The sequence below is a fragment of the Bufo bufo genome, chromosome 10 (genome assembly GCF_905171765.1).
Source record: "Bufo bufo chromosome 10, aBufBuf1.1, whole genome shotgun sequence".
NCBI lineage: Eukaryota > Metazoa > Chordata > Amphibia > Anura > Bufonidae > Bufo > Bufo bufo.
The window spans coordinates 110,008,227-110,035,251 of NC_053398.1; the positions used below are offsets into that span (position 1 = coordinate 110,008,227).

At 43.4% G+C, this 27,025-nt stretch overlaps 1 long non-coding RNA gene across 1 annotated transcript in view; it reads left to right on the forward strand.

Moving 5' to 3' along the window:
• LOC120981025 overlaps positions 1-21,898 on the forward strand; it is a 76,934-nt gene extending 55,036 nt beyond the window's left edge. Inside the window, exons 2-3 of the long non-coding RNA XR_005774607.1 lie at positions 21,499-21,614; positions 21,786-21,898. This is a non-coding gene — a long non-coding RNA (uncharacterized LOC120981025). The remainder of the gene's footprint in view (positions 1-21,498; positions 21,615-21,785) is intronic.
• Positions 21,899-27,025: the final 5,127 nt, after the last annotated feature.

The following is a 27,025-nucleotide window of genomic DNA, read 5'->3' on the forward strand; positions in this document are numbered from 1 at the left end:
TGCAGGTTACACATACAGCTCTGCTACATGCAGGTTACACATACAGCTCTGCTACACAGTACACAGCACTGCTACATGCAGGTTATACATACAGCTCTGCTACACAGTACACAGCTCTGCTACATGCAGGTTACACATAGAGCCTGCTACATGCAGGTTACACATACAGCTCTGCTACATGCAGGTTACAAATACAGCTCTGCTACACAGTACACAGCTCTGCTACATGCAGGTTACACATACAGCTCTGCTAAACAGTACACAGCACTGCTACATGCAGGTTACACATACAGCTCTGCTACACAGTACACAGCTCTGCTACATGCAGGTTACACATACAGCTCTGCTACACAGTACACAGCTCTGCTACATGCAGGTTACACATACAGCTCTGCTACATAGTACACATCTCTGCTACATGCAGGTTACACATACAGCTCTTCTACACAGTACACAACTCTGCTACATGCAGGTTACACATTCAGCTCTGCTACATGCAGATTACACATACAGCTCTGCTACACAGTACACAGCTCTGCTACATGCAGGTTACAAATACAGCTCTGCTACATGCAGGTTACACATACAGCTCTGCTACACAGTACACAGCACTGCTACATGCAGGTTACACATACAGCTCTGCTACATGCAGGTTACACATATAGCTCTCCTACACAGTACACAGCACTGCTACATGCAGGTTATACATACAGCTCTGCTACACACTACACAGCTCTACTACATGCAGGTTACACATACAGCTCTGCTACATGCAGGTTACACATACAGCTCTCCTACACAGTACACAGCACTGCTACATGCAGGTTATACATACAGCTCTGCTACACAGTACACAGCTCTGCTACATGCAGGTTACACATACAGCTCTGCTACATGCAGGTTACACATACAGCTCTGCTACATGCAGGTTACACATACAGCTCTGCTACACAGTACACAGCTCTGCTACATGCAGGTTACACATACAGCTCTGCAACACAGTACACAGCTCTGCTACATGCAGGTTACACGTACAGCCCTGCTACACAGTACATGGCTCTGCTACATGCAGGTTACACATACAGCACTGCTACACAGTACACCGCTCTGCTACATGCAGGTTACACATACAGCTCTGCTACACAGTACACAGCTCTGCTACATGCAGGTTACACATACAGCTCTGCTACACAGTACACCACTCTGCTACATGAAGGTTACACATACAGCTCTGCTACACAGTACACAACACTGCTACATGCAGGTTACACACACATCTCTAGTACAGAGCTCTATTTGATGGCTACAGTTCTGTACACTCTACCAGCTGCTGTGCACATCTGACCCCTCCCACACACGTGACTCGCCACATGGTCATGACATCATCATAGGTCCTTTGCCTCTCCAGCAGCTAGCAGCTCTGTCAGGTGAAGAGTTTGTGTAGTTGGGCATATTTTGAGTTAGGGAGGACGGAGTTTTGGCTGATGTCTGACGGAGTTTTGGCTGATGTCTGACGGAGTTTTGGCTGATGTGTGACGGAGTTTTGGCTGATGTGTGACGGAGTTTTGGCTGATGTGTGACGGAGTTGTGGCTGCGGGATGACAGAGTTTTGGCTGATGTCTGACGGAGTTTTGGCTGATGTCTGACGGAGTTTTGGCTGATGTCTGACGGAGTTTTAGCTGATGTCTGACGGAGTTTTGGCTGAGGGACGACGGAGTTTTGGCTGAGGGACGACGGAGTTTTGGCTGAGGGACGACGGAGTTTTGGCTGAGGGACGACTGAGTTTTGGCTGAGGGACGACGGAGTTTTGGCTGAGGGACGACAGAGTTTTGGCTGATGTCTGACGGAGTTTTGGCTGAGGGACGACAGAGTTTTGGCTGAGGGACGACAGAGTTTTGGCTGAGGGACGACAGAGTTTTGGCTGAGGGACGACGGAGTTTTGGCTGAGGGACGACGGAGTTTTGGCTGAGGGACGACGGAGTTTTGGCTGAGGGACGACGGAGTTTTGGCTGAGGGACGACGGAGTTTTGGATGAGGGACGACGGAGTTTTGGATGAGGGACGACGGAGTTTTGGATGAGGGACGACGGAGTTTTGGATGAGGGACGACGGAGTTTTGGATGAGGGACGACGGAGTTTTGGATGAGGGACGACGGAGTTTTGGATGAGGGACGACGGAGTTTTGGATGAGGGACGACGGAGTTTTGGATGAGGGACGACGGAGTTTTGGATGAGGGACGACGGAGTTTTGGATGAGGGACGACTGAGTTTTGGCTGATGTCTGAGGTCTGATGGAGTTTTGGCTGATGTCTGAGGGAGGACGGAGTTTTGGATGAGGGAGGACGGAGTTTTGTCTGAGGTCTGATGGAGTTTTGGATGAGGGAGGACGGAGTTTTGTCTAAAGTCTGAGGTAGGAGGGAGTTTTGCCTGACGAAGGATGGAGTTGTGGATGATGTCTGACGATGTCCTAATATGTATGCCGTATACCTAAATATGTTCATGTTTTGTTCTGTAGCTACATTGAGTCATAGTAGACTTAAAGGGGTTGTCTCACTCAGCAAGTGGCATTTATCATGTAGAGAAAGGTAATACAAGGCTCTTACTAATGTATTGTGATTGTCCATATGACTGGTCAAGTCCCTCAAGACCAGTTGTCCTGTGCAAAGTCTTCTCTGTTGCAGCTTTTTACTCCTTCAGAGTTGCCATAGGAGTCTTGATGACCTTCTTCGCTGAATTTTGAGGGCCACCTGCCTTGGACAGATTTAACATGTGCATGTTCTTTCAGTTTTTCAATGACCACTTGTCTGAACTCCAAGGGACATTTGATGAGGAAGGAATCTCTTGTATCTTCGCTTCATGATTGGGCCTTTTCAATAACCTTTGTTTTTATAGAATGTATTTAATCTTTCTTTGTACTTTAAAGAGGAGCTATCACCTCTCCTAACATGTTTGTTTTCTGTAAGCAGCTATATGCAAGGACATCCTTTCATTTTTTTCAATTTCACTGAAATGCTTTTTTGGGGGGAGGGGAGTGCAATAAGCTAAAACTGTACAACATGTGTTCTACCATAAATCTAGCATAGCATATAGAATACTAGTGAGAACTATGTGTCAGGTCATTTCACACATTTTTTTTTTTTGTTGTTTACATTTTTAAAAAACTGTATAAATCAATGATTGATAACATAATATTAGGGCTAAATAAACTCACACAGTTCCTTTTTTTATAGGGGGAGGGGGTTATTGAATTTAATTAAACCTGCATATAGGTGATTAGTACAACAATACACTAGTAGTGCACCACATTGTCTGTGAGTGATAGCATGATATTAAAGGGGTTGTCTCGTCATGGATAATGGGGGCATATCGCTAGGATATGCCCCCATTGTCTTATAGTTTCGGGTCCCACAGTTGGGACCCACACCTATATCGAGAACGGAGCCCCCCAAGTGAAGCAGGGCGCACTGCGTATTCGCAGCCACCATCCATTCATTTTCTATGGGGGCGGCAAAAATAGCCGAGCACTGGCTCGGCTATTTTTGTCGGCCCCATAGAAATAAATGGGAGCGGGGGCCGTGCATGCACAGTACGATCCCATTCACTTCTAGGAGGAACCGGCTTTGTGGTGGCCGGACTGGAGTCCTTCAGCCTCCACCTTGCGGGGCTCCGTTCTTGATATAGGTGCGGGTCCCAGCGGTGGGACCCACACCTATAAGACAATAGGGGCATATCCTAGCAATATGCCTCCATTGTCCATGATGAGACAACCCCTTTAAGCATCAGGCCTCAATCATCCATTTCCATTTATTGTATCTCCACACGGTTGTAATTTAATTTTGTTGGGACTTGTTCAATTTAATTAAACTTGCATTTAGGTGATCAGTACACCAATACTCAGGGTAGTGCAACAATATACCTGTGAATGATAGAGTGAAATTAAGCGTCAAACATTTTAAAATAGGAATCCGAAGTGGGCTTTGGTACTGAGGTACCAGCCAGTACCAAACCTGACTTCGGATTCCTATTTAAAAATGTTTTTAAATAAGCAGACAGGAATACCAAAGTCATTCTTCGAAGTTTCAAGAAACTTCAGGTGAGATTAAGTTTTCCTCCTTAGAGTCAATACGTTTTAATGCTGTATGGAGACAGCATTTCATATAAAGTTTTTGAATGAATCGACTTCGGATCTTTGATCCGAAGCTCGATTTGCTCAAACCTACAGCAGGTAATTCAACAATTTACCTGAGAGTGATAACGTGATATTAAGGGTCAAGCCTGGCCCTCAATCATCAGTTTCCATTTGATCTATCTCCACACGGTTGTAATTTCATTTTTTGGGGACTTGTTCAATTTAATTAAACCAGCATATACACTGATGAGCAAAAGGGCAACAATGTTTTAAAATTTTCTCTTTCAGGCTCCATATCTCACCATCCACTACAGCTTCGAACATGAGACTACCATCATTTTATAGACAATCTTGGCTATCTCATACATAAATTGGTCTTGCTACTATGTAGCATATGATTAGTTATGCAGATTCTTAGCATGTAACTGCATTGTTACTGTTTTGCTCCTAAAATTCTAAATTTTATTATTTTGTTAGTATTTTGTAAATCCACCTTTGGCTTTCAACACAGCCTGAATCCTTCTGGGTAAGCATGATTCAAGCAAGTCTCAACCAAAATCTGTTCCTACTGTAGGTATCTTCTAGACGTTCCTAATGTTGGTGCAAACTGGTTGACTCACTTAGGTACGAATACAGCTTTTTCTTCAACTCTACCCGCAAGTGTTTGATTGGGTTAAGGTCTGGGGACATATGCTATGGGTTGTTGTCCTGGTTGAAAACTATGTTGTCCTTTTCATACTGTGGGGAACCGTACTCACAAGACCAGTGTTCAAAGGCAGGAACACCAAACCGTTCATCAAAAGTCCACTTTATTTAGGCTTTTCAGATCAGTACAGCCAGTACATCCGGATCACAGCCGGGTCCAGCAGTCATAGCACACTCGGACAGTGTTACCTCACACTGTCTTCCTTTCCTCCAGACTGAGACACCTAAGATCCAGTAGCAGGATTAAATAGGATCCCTGGACATGAGCATGCCTCAAGTCCCGGACTGGAACCTGGGGAACAGGCACCCACCCAACACATTGCCTGTTCCCAGTAAAACCCCCCCCCCCCTTAACTAGCTGAACCAGCTACACTATCTATATGGTGTCCCCCAACTACTTTAGTGGACACCTGGACTAGGGCTTTTACTCCATCAAGGCGGGACACCTTAGTGACACATTCCTAGTATAAGCAAGCCGCTTTAGAATACTGCCTGCAACATTCTGGGTGACACATTTCTCCCCTCATAAATAACTCCTGTCACCGCCTCACATTATCCCCCCCCCTTTGTTCAAACCTGTGGCGGTGAACACACGTCATACAGTGGACTCTGGACAGGGCGTCCGCATTCCCCTGCAGCGTCCCCGACCTGTGTTCCACTGTAAACTTTAAATTTTGCATGGAAAGGAACCATCTGGTGACCCAAGCATTCCTCTCCTTCGTCTGACTCATCCACATGAGAGGTGAATGATCGGTCACCAGGCAGAACGACCCCCCCAGCAGATAATAGCGTAGCAATTCAAGTGCCCATTTGATGGCGAGACACTCCCTCTCGACTACACTATACCTGAATTCGGCTGGCGTTACTTTGCAGCTCAGGTAGCTAACGGGATGCTCTTCACCGTTAACCTCCTGAGACAGTACAGCACCTAGACCTACTTCAGAGGCATCTGTCTGTAAAATAAACTCCTTATTGAAGTTGGGTGTAACTAGGATCGAGATCCCACACAACACCGACTTCAATGACCTGAAGGCCTCCTCTGCCTGAACCGTCCAGCGGACCCTCACAGACTTCGGCCCTTTCAGGAGGTCTGTTAACGGAGACGATAATGTGGCAAAATTTGGAACAAACCTCCGGTAATATCCTACTAACCCTAAAAAAGCTTTTACCTGCCTCGTCGTAAGTGGTCTGGGCCAGTTCTGTATGGCTTCTATTTTATTTACCTGGGGTTTAATGACTCCCCGTCCAATTACACACCCTAGGTACCGAGCTTCTTCTAACCCTATCATACATTTCTTCGGGTTGGCGGTCAATCCTGCTTTCCGGAGAGAGTCAACCACCGCCTGCACCTTGGGTAAGTGACTCTCCCAGTCCATGCTAAACACTACGATATCATCGAGATATGCTGAAGTGTACTGACGATGGGGCCGAAGAATGATATCCATTAACCTTTGGAAGGTGGCCGGAGCGCCATGTAAGCCAAAGGGCAACACCTTATACTGAAACAGCCCTTCAGGGGTGACAAAGGCAGTTTTCTCATTTGCAGCCTCCATTAAGGGCACCTGCCAGTACCCTTTTGTGAGGTCCAAGACTGAAAAGTATCGGGCATGCCATAGTCGTTCTATCAATTCATCGACCCGAGGCATGGGGTAGGCGTCAAACTTTGATACTGCATTGAGCTTCCGGAAGTCATTACAGAACCATAACGTTCCGTCTGGCTTTGGTATGAGGACTATTGGACTAGCCCACTCACTCCGAGGCTCTTCAATGACCCCTAGTCGTAGCATCGGCTTCACCTCCTTAGAAATGGCTTGTCGCCGAGCCTCAGGCACCCGATATGGCTTTAAGCGAACTTTTACCTGGGGCTCGGTGACAATTTCGGACTAGGGAGGTGTGTTCAGGAGGTTCGGAGAACACATCCCTATTCCGACAAACTCTCTGGCCTCCTGAACCTGTTTAGTAGACAGGCCATTCGCTATCTTCACTACAGAGAAGGCTTTCTCTGGGATCACTGGTGGCCCCGGAGCCTTCCCCGCAGTCAAGACAGAGAGTGGGTTGTCCTCAAACAGACTCTCCCTATCTCTCCAGGGCTTTAGTAAGTTAACATGGTATACTTGCTCTGGCTTTCGCCGACCGGGCTGGTATACCTTGTAATTCACTACTCAGTGCTACTTTCTCCATCACTTCGTATGGTCCCTGCCATCTAGCAAGGAATTTACTGTCAACCGTGGGCACAAGTACCAGCCCGGGTTAAAAGTTCTTACCTGGGCGACCCGGTTGTATACCCGGCTCTGGGCCAGTTGTGCCACCTCCATATGCTCCCGGACAATCAGCAGAACTGTCCCTATTCTTTCTTGTATTTTCTCTATGTGTTTGATAACACTCTTGGTGTGGGATGGGCTGTTGCTCCCATGCTTCTTTAGCTACGTCAAGCAAGCCCCGAGGATGTCTACCGTACAATAGTTCAAAGGGCGAGAACCCAGTGGAGGCCTGGAGCACTTCTTGCAAGGCGAATAATACATATGCAAACCATAGAGAAGTTTATTGACCTTTTAAACAACATTAAAAACAACAGTAAAAAGGATAATACCCACGTGTTAAAATGGCTATAAATACTCGACAATAAATAGCATGTACAGTATTAGCTGAATAAATGGTGGTATATAAGACTGTCTAGTCTGGATAGTGCACCAGTAGCTAGACCCAAATGGCATGCACAACAAATAAAAACATAAGATTATATAATACTTTAAATCGATGAATAAATATTCGCATAAACAGCAGCAATATTCGTATCCGAATATAAAATCCTCGCAGGGAACGTAGTGGCTACAGTTTTCGTATAGCTCACTCGCTTCTGACACTAAATAATCCCAGAATAGAATAATGCCAACAATGTTCATAATGTCCTGAAATAAGTCCAGTACAATAGTAGTTGGGGGCAACGTTGATTATTTTGTGTCCCTCACTGGAGTAAACCAGCAAGATGTAGCGGCGTCCCGCTATGTATTCAAACCAGCGGCGTCCCACTGGAATATTAACACTGCGATTTTAATAAATGTTCTGCCGGAAAAGTTCGAAAAAAGTCTTACCGTATAACTTTTCTCACCACAAAATCGCTCTACTGATTAATTCTTTATGTGTAGAAACCAGTTTTATCCGAGCGATAGTAGTTTTCACTTCCCACGTTGGTACATTTTTGACACGTGCAGACCGATCGTTGCTGCAGACTGTGGTCTTTCGAGGTCTCTTTCTCATTTACCCTTTACGTGGTGATGAACAAAAATATGCTGTGAGAGTCCGGCAATATCTTTCAATTTCCAGTGTTCAAAGGTTCGGGGTCCTGTCTTGGCTAGATGCGTTTCGGGGCATTTAATCGCCCCTTCCTCAGTAGCTACCAGTCCCCCATAAATTCCTTCCTTTTATAGTGAGAGGATAGATTCTCAAAACCCGACATGGATCTTTTTTCTATTTGGGATAAAGCCTTTTCTGGAATTTACATTCAATCTTATACTTCATTATCCTTTTTAGTTATAGCCTACATTTACAATACACTGTCTTATACACGTCCTTATTCCTAGCCATATATTAATAGTTTTTGTACATAAAATATGCATTTAAAAATAAATAAAACAATTAAAAACATATAAAGCAATAATATATTTAAAAAACTTCCCATACATATTATGTATCCATCTCTGTTGGTTCTTCCACACTAAAAAACGCATCAGAACCCATGTGGTTTTGATGCGGTTCCCATGCATTTTTTCTCTAAATTCGCACATATCGCTTGTTTATGCTACTCTATACCTGTTAGGTTGTGGACTAAGATTTTAAAAAAAAGTGGGGTGACAGAAGCCCTTTAAACCTTTCCACAAGTCTGTCTGTTTGGGGATGGTAAACAGACGTGTGTAAGTGTTTAACATTTAACAACCGGCAGAGTTCTTTCATGACTTTCGACATGAAGGGAGTCCCCTGGTCTGTCAAGCTCTCATTAGGTATCCCTACCCAGGAAAACATGCCCATTAATTCTTTGGCTATAAGCTTAGTCAATGTATGGCATAGGGGAATTGCCTCAGGATACCTGGTAGCGTAATCTAAAATCACAAAGATATGCTGGTGACTTCTGGCCGACTTATTTATGGGGCCTACCAGATCCATGGCTATTCTTTTAAACGGTACCTCTATGACTGGCATAGGTACCAATGGACTATGGTAATGGGGCTGGGGGCTAGTTATCTGACACACAGGACAGGACTGACAGAACCTCTTAACCTCCTCATATATCCCGGGCGGGAAGAAATGCTGCAATTTTTCGCTCTTGGGTCTTTTTCACCCCAAGATGACCTCCCAGTACATGCGTGTGGGCCAAGTCTAGCACCATCTGGCGGTAAGGCTGGGGTACCACCAGCTGCTCTATTACCTCTTGTTGCACCGTGTCCACCCTGTATAATGGTTCTTGGTTAAAAACCAGGTGGGGAAACATAGATTCTGCTCCTGGGTGCAGAGCCACACTATTGATTACAGTTACCCCTTCTCTCTCACGCACCAATGTCCCGAACATTTCTCGGGACACCTCCAGGTCCGGGATGGATGGGGTCGTTACTGTTTCACCAGCCAACATCTCTAGGGGAAATCTATCGGGATTACACTCTATATCTGTGGGGGTGACCCCTATGGCTGGTACCCCAGCATTGGGGTCGTCGGGTTCTGGGCCTGGACAGTTTTCCTCACTAAGAGACTGCATACCGTAATTCCACAGTGTCCAGAAAATGGGTAAGTATCTTCCCAATATGGCGTCATAAGGGAGATGTCGCCTCACCCCGACGACATGTTGCATTTCCCTGCCTGACGTGGTCAGGGTAACCCTTGTTGTGAGATATTCCCAGAGGTCTCCATGGATGCATACTATGGCTATTTTCTGCTCTCCTGGTATTTCTTCTGAAAACAGTCACTCATGCACAAGGGTTACCAGGCTCCCCGAATCCAGCAGTGCCTTGCCCGGGTACCCATTAACGGAGACCTGGCACAAGGGAGGCGTATCAGCAGCCAGCAGAGGGTCAGCAACACACAAAGGTTGGGCATATAACGAGGACCGGCGAGCGAACCAGCAGACTATGGGTTCCGAAGCCATAGGGCAGTCAGCCGCAACATGTCCCGGGCCTTGGCAGCGCCAGCACCGAATCACAGTGGCCTCACGGGTCCCCGGGACTCGCCTCACAGGAGTTTGGATAGCGTTCCCCCCTATAGAAGGGCGGACCCTTGTTCCAGGGGGGCTGGCGTGTCTCTCTCAACTGAGCAGAGTCCTGCATCAAGTCCTGGGTCGCCATATACCGCTCGACCAGGTTAACCAACTGATCAAGCTTGTCTGGGTCTCCTTGGCCCACCCAGCGCTGTATGGCCCACAGCAGTGTGTGCACAAAACGTCCCACTACTACCCGCTTAATAATTTGTGAGGGGATCAAGGTCTCCGCCTGGAGCCACTTCTTCACCAGGTGCAGCAAGTCATATGCATGAGACCTGGCTGGCCGGGTCTCTGAAAAAGCCCACTGGTACACCCTTTGTGCCCGCACATACGTGTTAACCCCCATTTGAGCCAAGACCTCACCTTTAAGTTTCTCATAGTCCTGGGCATCCTCACGACTGAGGTCAAAATAGGCTTTCTGGGCTTCACCTCAGCCCACTGTTCAGACGGCAGGTTTTCCTGATCCACAGTCCTTTCAATTACAGCGAGGAATGCCTCCCAGTCGTCCTCAGGACTCATTTTCCTCAGCGCTGACCGGACTTTATCTCTGGAAGCCGACGGAAACGGGGTCACCGCAGTTGGGGTTCCTTGCTGGGATGCTTGTAGGGTCGCTTGCATGGCCGCCATCTTTTGAATCAACAGGCTGTTTGTCTGTTGTTGCTGGCCATTCGCTGCTTGCTGTTGTGCATTGCACTCGGCTTGTTGGGCATTAGCCTGGAGCAGCTGCTGTAGTAGTGCCTCCATTTGATCCACTGTCTTAGGGAAAACTTAGCTGGCTGTATGAAGGATATGCACAATTGTGTTTGCCTCACTGGTCATCTGCCCGCATCCAACACTACTTGTGGGGAACCGTACTCACAAGACCAGTGTTCAAAGGCAGGGACACCAAACCGTTCATCAAAAGTCCACTTTATTTAGGCTTTTCAGATCAGTACAGCCAGTACATCCGGATCACAGCCGGGTCCAGCAGTCATAGCACACTCGGACAGTGTTACCTCACACTGTCTGCCTTTCCTCCAGACTGAGACACACCTAAGATCCAGTAGCAGGATTAAATATGATCCCTAGACATGAGCATGCCTCAAGTCCCAGACTGGAACCTGGGGAACAGGCACCCACCCAACACATTGCCTGTTCCCAGTAAAACCCCTCACTGAACTACCTGAACCAGCTACACTATCTATATGGGTCCCCCAACTACTTTAGTGGACACCTGGACTAAGGCTTTTACTCCACCAAGGCAGGACACCTTGGTGACACATTCCTGGTATAAGCAAGCCACTTTAGAATACTTCCTGCAACATTTTGGGTGACACATTTCTCCCCATAAATGACTCCTGTCACCGCCTCACAATACCCATAGTAGTCGAGTGTACAAAGTAACTCGTCTTGTAGGATACTTACAGTACATATAGCTCAGCATTCATACCACCATCGATACTGACAACTCATGGGGCCCCCGGGCAATAGGGGATTATGGGGCCACCCTTAAGCCACACCCACACACACGCATAGAAAAGTGCAGTGTGTGAGTATCACAAGCTCTACAGCAATATAAGTCACAGAAATGTGCAGTTTGTGAGTGTATTACAGATCATCTCATCAATACAATGCACAGGAATGTGCAGTGTGTAAGTATATAATAGCCAACCCACTGCTTTCAGATAGAGAATCAATGCTTTGAATCAATGCATTTCTATGAGGAGTGTTTAGCGTGAATGACACTGGAATAGAAAGCACTTCTAGTGGCCGTCTGATGAGTGGCCACTAGAGGTGTTCCTTGGCAGTAATGTAAATACTAAATAAAAAGATAGTGGGTGAGCACTCAAGCACTTGGACTTGATAAAATTTGATTAAATCAATTTATTAATACATGTACTAGTCATAAAACCATTTAAGATAGATATAAAACATAACATGAATTATGATCACCAATGGGAATGAATATGTTGAGTTTCCACACTTAAAATGAAGTATTAAAATTGTCCAAGCAGTGTAGACTGCACTGTCAAAGTGCACTGTCAAAGTGTCGATTCCAAAAATGTCAATCCTCAATTATGATTGTCAATCTTTATCCCATATATGGGACACATCAAGCACAAATAGATAGCCAAGGTATGATTGAGATAGTATTGTTTATCTCCTCCACAGGGTTGTCGGTGCAGTAGGATTAAACACAAGCTTAATGGCTATAGGTATTGATCATACCTTACGATGAAAGTCAATCCTTTGGGGAGGAATGGTTCTTACCTTCCTTCCTATTCACACAAACGGCTGACGGTGCAGGTTAGTCGTGGACTCGGTCGCAAGCGGTGCAGGTTAATGCCGGCGTCACGCTCCACACTGTTCACGCTGCTAGTCCCGAACTAACGCGGGAGTTGGATGCGTCCGTGTGTGATAATCCTCCGGCTGGAACAAAGAAGTTACCTCTTCGGTCTGTGTTTGTTTGTTCCTATAAGGTTGACTGCGGCTGCAGTTGGAAGTAGCGTGGCCACGCTAAAAATCACGGAGGTGCTGCTCACAGGTGTCCGGCCCAGACGCGTTTCGGGAATTAGCCTTCCCTTCCTCAGTGGTGCCTTGACACCTGTGGACCTCCACCTTTTATATCCTGAATGTCACACCAAAACTGTGGATTCCTGGATTTCCATTTTGGAATACGTTTTCCAATTTCTATGCATGCGGTATTCATGCGGTTTTATTGAGCATATATGCGTTTTCTGTGCTATACAATTCTGCTGTTACATATGGACTTGAAGTAAGAAAGCATTTTGTTATATCTAATTGTTTAACAAAGATAAAACATCTTAGGCAATTATTTCATTAACAGTAATGTCTTCTATAATATCCAGGTCAGTTCAATTTGTCATCTCTTGTTCTGACCATCTCAAAGGTGAACATATATGATAAACTATAAATATTTCAATATAAATACATAAAATACATAAAATTCCATAAAACATTTAAAATTGTGTAACATAAAAAATAGGTATGTCATATTGGATATATCCAACAGAGCATGACTGGATATTTATTGGGGATCTGGTATGGACCCCAGAGACATGATCGACCATTATATTAAAACAGTGTCCCTTTTATATCATCATCAATTCCACTAGTCAGAGCTGATTACAATGACAGATGAATGCGAAGTAGATGTGCAACAAAAGACATATGGACATATTGATTGAATGTCGTATTGATTGGATGTATAGGGGCTGGGGGCCCCAGACCGAGTCCACGACGCAGTGTCGGTAAACGACCCAACTGCGGCGTATGAGTCGGATATGGGGCACCCAGCCTACAAGAACCCAAAAATCTCGAGGTCTGCATTTAAGCCGGCTGGTAGCATAGATCCGAACTCATAGATGCGTCTTGATTCCATCCTAGACATCTGTTTGATGTAGTTCCCACCACGCCAGTGTATGTCCACCTTCTCCAAAGCCGTGAAAACGAGACTGGACGGATCTTTATTGTGAACATCTCTATAATGTCTTGAAAGACAATGTTTCTCATATCCCTTACGGATATTGGAGATGTGTTCGGCCAGTCTGGTTTTCAGGGGGCGTTTGGTACGTCCTATATACTGTCTTTTACAAGGGCATTGGATCAGGTAGACCACGCCAGCGGTATTGCAGGTCAGACATTCCTTTATCTCCCATTTATATCTATTCTGTGTGGAGGCAATTGTTGATATTTTCCTCGGTGTCGGGGAGATCTTACAGGCCATGCACCTGCCACATTTGAAAAAAACTTTTAATTTCATCCAGGTATCCATGGTTGTATTGACCTGTTTTGTTGGTTTTTTGATTGATGGGGCTATTTTGAGTCCCAGGTTAGGGGCTTTCGTAAATGTTAAAAGAGGCCCAGTGGGCATTAAATGGCCGATCACCCGATCACTCAAAATATGATGCCAATGGGTTCTGATGATTTTCTGCAATCTCTTATAATTATTACTGAAGGGAAGTATCATTCTAGTATTAATCATGCCTCCTTCTTGTGTCTTTTTATTTGTTAGTTCTTTCTCCTGGAACCAAGTTTGTCTGTCTTTATTTCTTGTTTTTTCTATTGCTTCGTCTAAGATTTTCTCTGGGTATTGTCTATTTAAAAACTGATTCTTCATTTTTACAGCTTCCATCTCAAAATCACCTTCTTGTGTACAATTTCTCTTAATTCTACCGAACTGGCCAACAGGGATATTAATCAGCCAATTCGGCAGATGGCAGCTGGAGAACTGAATAAAACTATTTTTGGATGTCGGTTTGGTAAATGTACTACATATATATTTATTGCCCTCTTTCCTGATTTTAAGATCCAAGAATTCAACCATTTCCATAATATTGGAGGTGAACTTTAGGTTCATTGAGTTAATATTTAGCTCATTCAGAAATATTTCCAGTGTCTCTCTATTACCTTTCCAAACAAAAATGATATCGTCTATGAATCTACGCCATAGGGCCAGATCCACCCCGAGTTTGGGTTTAATGATGGTTTCTTCCCATTCTGCCAAAAATAAATTTGCATAACTCGGGGCGAATCTGGTCCCCATGGCAGTTCCACATTTCTGTAGGTAAAACTGGCCCTCAAAATAAAAATAGTTGTGGGCTAAAATGTACCCAATACCCTCTATAATAAACTCCATGTGTTTCTCACTTATTGTACCGTCTCTTTTTATTTGTTCTCGAATCGCTGACATCCCTTGTTGGTGATCGATTATGGTATATAGAGATTGTATATCGAGTGTTCCCATAATCCACTCTGGTTCTACTGTCAGTTCTTCTAATGTTTGTATAATATGGGTAGTGTCTTTAATATATGAACTAGTTTTTTTCACAATCGGTTGAAGCTGTACGTCAATATATTTTGACAAATTTGAAGATATAGAACCTATACCTGAGACTATCGGTCTACCAGGTGGTCTCAGCATGCATTTATGGACCTTGGGGAGACAGTAGAAAACTGGTAGCTTCCTCTGTGTCCCCAAGATAAAATCATGTTCTTGACTTGAAATAACAGCTGAATCCAATCCCCTCTTACACAGCATCCTGAGTTCCCCATCAAAATGCTCCAGCGGGTCATTTTTCAACATCTCATATGTCTGCACATCTCTAAGTTGTCGCAGACATTCATCATTGTAATCAGCCGTATTCATTATTACAGTTCCCTTATCTGCGGGGCGTATGGTAATATTTCCATTTTTCTGTAATTGTTTTATGGAGTGGCGTTCGTGTCTAGTTAGGTTTCCCTGTCCCAGACCTTTTGTATTTAGTTTACGTATGTCCACTTCTACATTCCTCTGAAAAGTGGACATTTCCGCACTAATTTCATTTCTGGGAAACATTATTGATCTATTTTTAAGGATAGTTTTAGTCGATTGATTCTTGGGGTCAGTTGTGCCTAAAGGATTTTTTAGGAAGTGTTTTTTTAAACAGAGGTTCCGTATAAATTTTTGGATCCCTATATAGACTGAAAATTTGTCCAATTTTTCAGTTGGTGCAAACTTAAGACCCTTTTGTAGTAATAGTGATTGTGAATTCGTGAGATGAACCGAACTTAAATTAATTATAGTGGTGTCTTCATTTATTGGTGTCTCCTGTGTTGTCTTTCCCTTCCTGTGGCTTCTCCTGGTCTTTCTCCCTCTGTGTGTTCTCGGTGATACTGGTTTCGGGGACCCCTGTGATTGTGATAGTGATTGGTTTCTAGTGATTGTGCTGGGTGATAATGTTTGTGCCTCAGATTGTAGTGATGTGTAGGTGATTCTCTGTCGTGTATAGGGGATGTGTGTTCCTTGTGTCTCGTTCGGGTCCTGTGATGTGCAGGGGTGTGACCGAGTCCACGACTAACCTGCACCGTCAGCCGTTTGTGTGAATAGGAAGGAAGGTAAGAACCATTCCTCCCCAAAGGATTGACTTTCATCGTAAGGTATGATCAATACCTATAGCCATTAAGCTTGTGTTTAATCCTACTGCACCGACAACCCTGTGGAGGAGATAAACAATACTATCTCAATCATACCTTGGCTATCTATTTGTGCTTGATGTGTCCCATATATGGGATAAAGATTGACAATCATAATTGAGGATTGACATTTTTGGAATCGACACTTTGACAGTGGATTTGTGCTCAGTTATCTGCTGTGGCAGTCCACACTGCTTGGACAATTTTAATACTTCATTTTAAGTGTGGAAACTCAACATATTCATTCCCATTGGTGATCATAATTCATGTTATGTTTTATATCTATCTTAAATGGTTTTATGACTAGTACATGTATTAATAAATTGATTTAATCAAATTTTATCAAGTCCAAGTGCTTGAGTGCTCACCCACTATCTTTTTATTTATTAACTATACAACCAGAGGGTGGGTGTCCCTCTATTTTGGGTTGGCAGCACCTGACTCCATAATCCGCTTGAAGTGAGCCATCATATTGTATTAGTAATGTAAATACTGCCTTTTTTTCTGAAAAGGCAGTGTTTACATTAAAAAGCTTGCCTCTCAGCCCCCATTATGCCACTCTCAGCTCCCATTATGCCTTTCAGGCCCCCCAATATGCCTCAGCCCCCATTATGCCTCTTAGCCCCATTATGCCTCTCAGCCAGCCCCCTCTTATTCCGCTCAGCCAGCCACTATTATGCCTCTCTGCCCCCATTATGCCGCTCTCAGCCACCATTATGCCTCTCTGCCCTCATTATGCCGCTCTCAGCTCCCATTATGCCTCTCAGGCCCCTCATTATGCCTCTCAGGCCCCCCATTATGCCTCAGCCCACATTATGCCTCTCAGCCCCATTATGTGCCTCTCAGCCCCCATTATGCCTCTCAGGCCCCCCATTATGCCTCAGCCCCCATTATGCCTCTCAGCCCCCATTTTGCCTCTCAGCCAGCCCCCATTATGCATCTCAGCCAGCCCTCATTATCCCTCAGCCCCCAGCCGCCTGGCCACTATGCCCCCAGCAAAAATAAATAAAACACGTACTTCTCCTGCTCCTGGACTCTGCCGCTCCTCACCGGCACCACGATCTTCTTCCTCCTGCTGTCACAGAGTGACTCACGCTGTGCGCAGCCCTGCACAGCTGAGGACCAGGAAGCGGTGAGTACCGATCCTTCACCGCTTCCCGGTCCTCCGGTAAGCATCAGCGCTTTCAAAATGGAAGCGCTGATTAGTATTCACGGTGAGTCCTTCACTATGCGAGCCATGCCACTCGCATAGTGAAGAATAGGATCGGGACACACACAGAGCCGGCGGAGCGGAGGCAGTGGCCAGCGGGGCCTGAGGGGGCCCCCTAGTGGCCGCAGGCCCTCGGTCCATGCCCAAGTGCCCGAATGGTCAGCCCGCCCCTGTTTTCAATTATCCAACGCCTTTGGCTGTGAAACAACCCAATATCATGAGGCTTCCTCCTCCGAACTTGACAGTTCCTTCAATTTCTCGATCCGTTAGCCCCCTTTTCCTTTGTTTCTTCGAGACCTATCTGCACCCATTAGAGCCCAGTCTATTGAATTTCATCTCATCGCTCCAAATCATTTGTTTTCAATCTTCTACTGTCCACTGTTTGTACTTTTTTTGCAAACTGGAGCCCACACTTCTTATGACGATATTGAAGTCGAGGCTTTTTCACCTTATTTCGGCCACCATTCCAGACTTGTGTAATGCGCGTCGCATGGTGCTTGCATGGACGTCTGTGATCTCACTATTACAAAGCATACAAGTAACCTCCACTGCCGTGTTTGTCTCACCAGAACTGATAGACCTTGTGATGAGCCAATTTGTTGACGCCTATATTTGGCCTGGACATCCACCTCTTGTCTTTGGAATGGATGGTCAGATTTCATTTGGTATTCTTCCAACTGTCATGGCGCTCATGTGATGCAGTTTGGAAATGTTCTTGACTGAGATACTTCTATCGACTGATCTATTAGGGAATGTGAGAACAGGTTGTAATTTGTAGTATGCAAGAAGAAAAAGCTTGTTTCACCACCAGGAGCAAAACAGTAACAATGCAGTTACATGACAAGAATCTGCTATTCATATGCTAAATAGTTGCAAGTTTAATTTATGTATGAGATTTGTAGCCAAGGTTGTCTATAAAATGATGGTAGTCTCACATTCGAAGATGTAGTGGATGGTGAGATATGGAGCCTGAAATTCAAAAGTTCAGAACGTTGTTACCCTTTTGCTCGTCAGTGTATCTCGCTTTCCACTAAACGTTCTGTTTAAAACATAATAAGACCATGTGCCTCAATCCTTAGAAACATAGAAACATAGAATGTGTCGGCAGATAAGAGCCATTTGGCCCATCTAGTCTGCCCAATATACTGAATACTATGAATAGCCCTTGGCCCTATCTTATATGAAGGATGGCCTTATGCCTATCCCATACATGCTTAAACTCTTTCACTGTATTTGTAGCTACCACTTCTGCAGGAAGGCTATTCCATGCATCCACTACTCTCTCAGTAAAGTAATACTTCCTGATATTACTTTTAAACCTTTGCCCCTCTAATTTAAAACTATGTCCTCTTGTAGCAGTTTTTCTTCTTTTAAATATTCTCTCCTCTTTTACCTTGTTGATTCCCTTTATGTATTTAAAAGTTTCTATCATATCCCCTCTGTCTCGTCTTTCTTCCAAGCTATACATGTTAAGGTCCATTAATCTTTCCTGGTAAGTTTTATCCTGCAATCCATGTACTAGTTTAGTAGCTCTTCTCTGAACTCTCTCCAAAGTATCAATATCCTTCTGGAGATATGGTCTCCAGTACTGAGCACAATACTCCAAATGAGGTCTCACTAGTGCTCTGTAGAGCGGCACCCTCTTTCTACTGGTAATGCCTCTCCCTATACACCCAAGCATTCTGCTAGCATTTCCTGCTGCTCTATGACATTGTCTGCCTACCTTTAAGTCTTCTGAAATAATGACCCCTAAATCCCTTTCATCAGATACTGAGGTTAGGACTGTATCACTGATTGTATATTCTGCTCTTGGGTTTTTACGCCCCAGGTGCATTATCTTGCACTTATCAACATTAAATTTTAGTTGCCAGATTTTTGACCATTCCTCTAGTTTTCCTAAATCCTTTTCCATTTGGTGTATCCCTCCAAGAACATCAACCCTGTTACAAATCTTTGTGTCATCAGCAAAAAGACACACCTTTCCATCGAGGCCTTCTGCAATTTCGAAGATAAAGATATTAAACAATATGGGTCCCAGAACAGATCCCTGAGGTACCCCGCTGGTAACAAGACCATGGTCTGAATATACTCCATTGACTACAACCCTCTGTTGTCTGTCCCTCAGCCACTGCCTAATCCATTCAACAATATCGGAGTCCACACACAAAGACTGCAATTTATTGATAAGCGTTCTATGTGGGACAGTATCAAAAGCCTTACTAAGGTCTAGATTAGCGATGTCTACTGCACCTCCGCCATCTATTATTTCAGTCACCCAATCAAAAAAATCAATAAGATTAGTTTGACATGATCTCCGTGAAGTAAACCCATGCTGTTTTTTTTTTTTCAATCCATGAGATTTTAGATGTTCCACAATCCTCTCCTTAAGTATGGTTTCCATTAATTTCCCCACTATTGATGTCAGGCTTACTGGCCTATGGTTGCCCGATTCCTCCCTACTACCTTTCTTGTATTACTGGTTCAGATTTTGCTGACAAGAAGTTCACAGTGAAAACAACCATTTTATTATCAGAATAAAGGAGTATTCTTTTATTTTGAGAGTGTGTTTGCCAGATTGAAACGGCTACTAAGACCAGAAATAATTCCAGTAAAAATATATTTTTTGTCAACCCAGTTATCACCCACGAATTCGGACATTGTTCTGCCGACCATTTAATTAAAGTATGCTCCGTATCCAAGCGAGCCAGGGTCAGGTCAGGGGAGTCTAAGTCAATAAATTCATCCTGCCATAGTGTGTTCCCATTGAATTCATTTAGAAAATTGTAACCAAATTTTAATATCCTCTTTTAACTGTATAGTAAGCATTATGTGAGCAAACGGTGAAGATTTGCCCATTCTTAGCTGCATACATCCTTTTTGAAAATACTCTCCCCATCGGTATACCCCAAGCTAAAAAATGTATTGACCCTAAAATTGATTGTAATTTTTTCGTGTAGTCTTTTTGTTTAAAAGTAAATTAGATAATAGCTCTACAGTTGATTAGATTTTTTCCTTAGGGATCATGAATTCCATATTTACTGCATCAATAGCGATGCCCAGAAATGTTATACAGTGTGTAGGGTAGACAGTTTTGGCGTCTGCTAATGGGATCTTAAAATATTCTGCTATCTCTTTAAACTTCATTAGTAAGGACATACACTCTATTGTGTCATGTTGGTCAATAAATAGAAAGTCATCTAAATAGTGTAAAATATGCCCTCCTATTGCCTTCAACTGTCCATTGCAAAAAGGTGGCAAATGCCTCATAATAGCATGGCAGCGTCAATCCCATTGGGAGAGCCTTATCGTAAAAGAATTTGTTCTCAAAGTGGAATCCTAATAAATTGTATCCCTTAGGATTAATAGGGTGCAGTCTTTAATATCCGTTTTGGCAGGGAGAGCGTAACGGACATATTGTTTAATAAGAGCCAAGGCTTGGTCAAATGAGGCATAAGTGACAGATGCTTTATTTTGATCAATTTCATCATTGAGTGAATTATCTTTGGGGTAGGAAACGTGAATTAGTCTATATGAATTCATTTCTTTCATGGGGACTAAACCTAATGGGGATATTCTAAAATTTACAAACGGTGGTGAGTCAAATGGACCTGCAACTCTACCTACTATAATTTATTTATAATTTTTTCCTAACTATTTCTCTTTTTTTTTTTTTTACAGATTTTATATTTTTAACAATTACGCAGCCAAAACCTTTGAATTCAGGTACAAGAAAGCCATAACTGAGACCATTAATTAGTAATTTGGAATATCTCCATGTTTGGATAATGTCCTAGCCACTGGATTAACCTTGTTCTGTTCACTGGGGTCACATCCTTTATTAATGTATTCTCTGTTAGTGTGGGAAAAAGTTATTCCTTGTTTTTTTAAGCATTTGAATGCCGGACGTGATCTATTGCAAAAAGAACCCTTGTGCTTGTACTTGCCATTGGGTTGCTATTGGAATAGGTTTTCATTAAATGCAAAGCAGATTCCTCTTTTTGGAAATTAGTTTGTTGTTGTTAGGGACAAAACTGAACAAACTTGAACAGAGTGCATCTCCATTACATTTTGTTGCGTTCCCGCTGTAGTTCTTTGCTTGCAGGCGCCTCCCTTTGGATGTTGTTTGGAGATTGCCGTTGCTGTGTTGTCATCTTTATTTCTTCTGTTTACTGTGCTTACGATCCCTCCACCGATTCTCGGTGTCCATCAGCGGGGTGTAGGCCAACCTTTCCTTCTTCTTTCTCTTCCATGGCAGAGGGCTTCCTGGATTGTCACTACGCATGAGTGCAACAGTGATGTATGCTAACTCGATGCTCGTGCTCCTGCCTGCGTTGCCGACTTGACCAAAAGGAGCAAGGAACTGGATCTCCGGTAAGGAAATCAGACTTCAGGAATTTCCTCAGCCATTCTTCTCCTTCTAGGGATTCTTCTTTATAAATGAGTTGTTTTAGAAGTTCCATCTTCAACTCGATGAAGCAGGTCTGTAGTTTTCTTCTGAACTTACGTGAATGCGCCTTAACTGTTATTTCTCTTTTTTTATAGGTTCTTCTTGAATGGCAGTTAGGCTGCCCACTAATCCAGATCCTTTCTTCTCTCTCATGCAAGACCAGAAGATTCTTCAGACTGGATCATGGACACCTATTACCCAGGTAAGATTAACACTATAATTTCATTGAGAATACAATGACAGGAACTGTGCCACCATGTTTTCCCCTCATTGCATTTTGCAATGAATAGGTCCTTTCATTCCTCCTCATCATCAAGTGATAAAAGACCGTCAAGGAGACATCCAAGGACAACAGCTGAGGAAGTCCCCCAAAATGATCTTATATACACCCCAGCCCCTGAGAATTATCAGCCTCAAATTCCAGAGTTTGGGGGCAGCTCAGGAATCCAGGTGTACACTAAAGGCTTTACAGAAGTTTAAAAAAAAAAATTCTCTGAAGATTTTGCAAATTTAATAGTGAAAAAACTAATTTATATGCCCTGCAATATATTGCCCAAAACTACACATGGACATTTGCTCAAACTCTGAAGTGGACCCCAGTAAATGCAGCAGAGATTGTCATGTCTTGGGGGTTCGTGCTTCATATGGACCTTGTTTAAAAAAAAAATAGAAATTAGACAAACGTTTGAAGCAATTTCTACATTACAACCACTTTCACTAAGTTGGCTGAGGTGTACACCCCTGAAAAAAAACATCTTCCAAGACAAGTCCTTTTTACATTTTAAAGAGAGTATAACATTCTGCCAATACCTGCCCAGCAAGAGGGCTAGGTATGGTATTAAAATGTATAAGCTGTACACCCACCCACAAAAACCTCTGAATTTTACCACCTTATTACACTTTGCACAGTTTACATATTCACTTTTCACCATGCCCTACAAATTCATTTCTGTAAAACAGCTGTGGGTCAGAATGCTCACTACATCATAAAGTGCTCCTTCCCTTCTGAGACCTGCAGTGTGGTCATGCAGCAGTTTATGACCACATAAGAGTTCTTTCTGCAAACTGCAGAATCAGGGCAATCAATTTGTAGTTTTGCTGTTAGCCCTTGTTGTTGGAAATTTTCTTGAAAATTTGAAAAAAAAAATGCTTCTATTATTTGAAGTCTTCAGACGTCCTAAAAATGTTAAATTACATTTACATAATGATCCCCAAATAAAGTAGAATGGTGAATGTTAATTAATAACTATTCTGTGAGGTATCACTATCTGTTGTAAAAGCAGAGAAATTCACATTTTGAAAATTGATAATTTTTCCCCACTTTCTGTAAATTTTTGATTTTTTTAAATAAAAGTAAAGCGGAGCTTGGGAGCGCAAGATGTGACTGTGCATGTTGGATGGCTCGCTCCAGATACATTTGCAGTCTGCTTTTTGCTTTGTGTGCACTGCGAGTTCTGCCTGCTTCTCCTCCTTCTCCACCCTATCTGCTGCTCCGTCTCTCCCTCTGAACTCCCCTCCTCTTCCTCTCTTGTGCGCACCCACGTGACGTCCATCAACACGTCATCATCTTCACCTTTACCACCACTGACATTAGAGATCTCGGAGTGGCAGCAACAGCGGGCACCACCCTTCTTGGGCTGATCTGGGTACTGTCGTCAGACCGCTAGGTGGTGGCCATTGCTACCTCCTCTTCCTAATCCGATGCCAAGAATGGCTGCATAAGGTCTGGGAATTGATGGGAAAATAATTACTCTGACTCGAGTGGAGGGGCTATGGTGGTGGTCGTGGTGGTGTCTTTGGGGGTGCACACAGCAGAGAGTGAGGAGGGTGCCGAAGCAGAAGGCTGAGTGAGCCACTCAACCAACTCTGGTGCATCCTTTGGCGTAATCACACGCACCTTCTCCAACTTCCCACTTAGGCTCCGGCCTGGTCCACCTTCCCGACACCTACCTCCCCTGCAAAATGGCCGGCCTCTTCCTCTGCCTGTCATATTCAAAATGACCCTGTGACAAAGTCTCTATAGAAGAGCAGTATTTATGGAAGCAGGTATATAGAACCGCTTAATGATTATTTGCTAGAAGCAGGTATATCAAACCCCTTAATCAGTTTTTTGGGGGGGCAACTGGTATATCACACCAGTTGAAATTATTTGTTCAAATAGCGTTTGTCACTCTGTATAGCTGGGGTATCTCAGCATAACCGCATACAACTCCTGCAAATTACAAATGCACTATACGGAAAGTATATTATAGGTATATCACACCCCTGCCTCAATCTGTTTTTTTGGGGGGGAGATTTCTGAGTTGTGTTATCTAATCTAAGCAAACACCTTCAATTGCTTTTCAATGGCTTTTGTTTCAAGATAACACGATGAGTTAGGAAATTTGAATAAGAGCTGGAGTGCTAACCCTGCTCCATCTGTATATCACACCAGTTGCAATTAGTTATTCCAATAGCGTTTGTCCCTCTGTATAGCTGCAGTATCGCAGCAGAACCGCACATAACTGCTGGACAATACAAATGCACTATAATATACTTTCTACAGTATGTTAGAAAGTATGTTATAAGCAGTGATGGCCAGTTCAAATTGTTCGCCCGCGAACATATGCGGGCTGCCATCTTTTTTCACAAGTCCGGAAAGGCACAGGTAAGCCCTTACCTGTGCCTGTGCGTGAGCCGGTCTGAAAACAAGTGCGGTCAGTGAAAAAAGATGGCAGCCCGCATATGTTCGCGGGCGAACAATGCGAACTGGCCATCACTGGTTATAAGTATATCACACCCCTCAGTATGTCACACCTATCGATAGCACACCTATGCCAGTCTTTAAAAGGACTTTTATGGCCCTATTAGCTAGCGTTTGGTGTCTCTATACTCTCTAATAGTGTTGAGCGAACTTGTGTTTCAAGTTCGGCGTCTAAAGTTCGGGTTCAGGTTATCGAAGAATCGAGTTATGGATTCCGCTACCACGGACCATAAGACTGAATGTAAAATGGCGGCCAGATCGGGTTTAATTATAGGGTAGGGGGTATGTCCATATTAAACTGTATTCAGGATCATAATCCCTGACAAGCAGAGCAGAGAGGAGGATGAGGCAGCTCTTTAGCTCAGTGTTGTAAAGTAACTTGTCCTGGTGTGTGATTAGGACAGGTTTTGTGTGAACTAATAGGACGGCAGCCATTTTATTTCCCCTGATGATTGCTCCCTAGACAAAACAAGTCATTCTAACTAATGAAATTTATTTGGGAATATATTTATTAGAAAGTAATATTTAGGTATTTTCATTTTCTTCATTCCCGAAGAATCCATTTAATAAATATGATGCATTCGATTTTTACCAGACTGTATATATTTCTTTACTAATTTCTGCCTTTTTTAAACTTTCACCCAGATTTACTAATCCTAAAGACGGAGTAAACTTAGAAAGGCTATACCTGCACCAGATATATCACAGTGGCTCAGGCTGGATGATAAATCTGGTGAAGGGATAAGCACTTTTCTCTAACTCTGTACCAATTATTGGTTGGCTTACTTTGAGACAGATTTTAAAGCCAGAATTTTGGCACAAAATCGTGCATCTTAGGCCCCACGCCTTTTCTATGATGCACCAACCCACTTTCCGCTAAGCCCCACTCCTTGTCTGAAATGACAGAAAAAAGTGTAGAAACCCTAGATGCGCCAAACTGTGACAATGTCGGCACTTTAAAAATGGTGCCCACTCCAGAAGTCTGGAGCATTTGCAAGGCTGGAGCCTACGCATGGCTACCAGGCTTATCACAGATATATTCTTATGTAGGCCTGCAGGTGGCAGTGCTCCATAGAAATATACAGAATTTCCCATACATTACTGTATGAAACCACAGTAGTGTATGTTCAGGTCCTCTAGGGAGACTTTAAAAAAAAAGTTTTAAAAATATAAACATTCAAACCAAAATGCCCAAACTATGAAAATGTAAATGTATTTATGCAAGCATAGGTCAGTTTTACCATGTAGGGAACGCCATAAAAACGAAACCCATAAAACTATGGCAGAATTGAACAAGGAGAGATATGTCCAGCACCAAATCCGGATGCTTAATAAAATATGTAGAAATTTATTTAAATCTTCATAAAATCTATAATACAAAATTAAGAACCCCACAGTCAGGTCTACGCATTTCAGATTGCCTATTTATTACATTGACTTCATATTCACCCCCGTAAAAAAAAAAAACTGGCCCGGTCCCATGGCCACAAATGTGTGTCTAATCAAATCCTCAAAGAAGCTTAATATCTAATCAGATAGCAATTACATAGCACATGGATACCTGTTCACACAACACATGTTAATACTAGCTAATTATGTAACAAATTGGTGCCTGTTCACACAGCACAAGTTGATACTGACTAACAACATAGCACATACTGCAGATATCTGTTCACACAACAAATGTTAATACTAATTACATAGCACATAGCTACCTGTTCACACAGCACACAGTAATATTAATTACAAAGCATATAGGCACCTGTTCACATAGCACATGTTGATACTGGCCAATTACATAATAGCACATAAATACCTGAGATACTGGCTTAGCTATAACCCTAAGTTATGTTTCAAGGCCTGTTTGATAGGTTGAGCATTAATTTATAGCATAGCTACCTTACATCTGGTAGCATCAGAGGCATGGCTTTCTTTTCTTTTTGGAAAGAGAACTAATTTGCCTGGCCTATTAAAATCCTTAAGCCTACTAGGCACTCTTTAAGGCCTCCGGTACATGACTGTATACGTTTGCGGTCCTGCTTCGTACGGATGAAGTCCATGGGCATCATGCAATTTTCATTGGACTCATCGTCAAAAAGCCTATTCTGTGTAAAACAGACAAGAATAGGACAGGTTCTAGAATTTGCAGATGCAGACAGCACACAGATGACATCCATCTGCTATCTGTTTTTTTATTTATTTTTTGTGGACCCATAGAAATGAATGATCTTCAAAATGAAAGGGTAGGGAACAGTGCTGCCCTGTGCTCCACCCACACCACTGTCCCTACCTTCTTGCACGATCTGTCCTAAATTAAGCCCCACAACTGGAGGAAAGTCCTTTCTTAGCTAAGTGCAGGGACCTAAACCAAAATGGGAAAAGAGTAGTAAGTCAGAAAGAGCTGAACCAGTGTAAGCCGTGTATCGGGGTGGGCTCCCCAGGATACAGCGAAGTCACAGACAAGGAAAGCGACACTGACACCAGCTTTATATGCAGGAACAGAAACTTTACTTTAACAATAGTAATAACAGAACAATATAAGTATACACAGACCAAGTTATATCCCAGGCTCCCAGTCACTGTCCCTGTAAG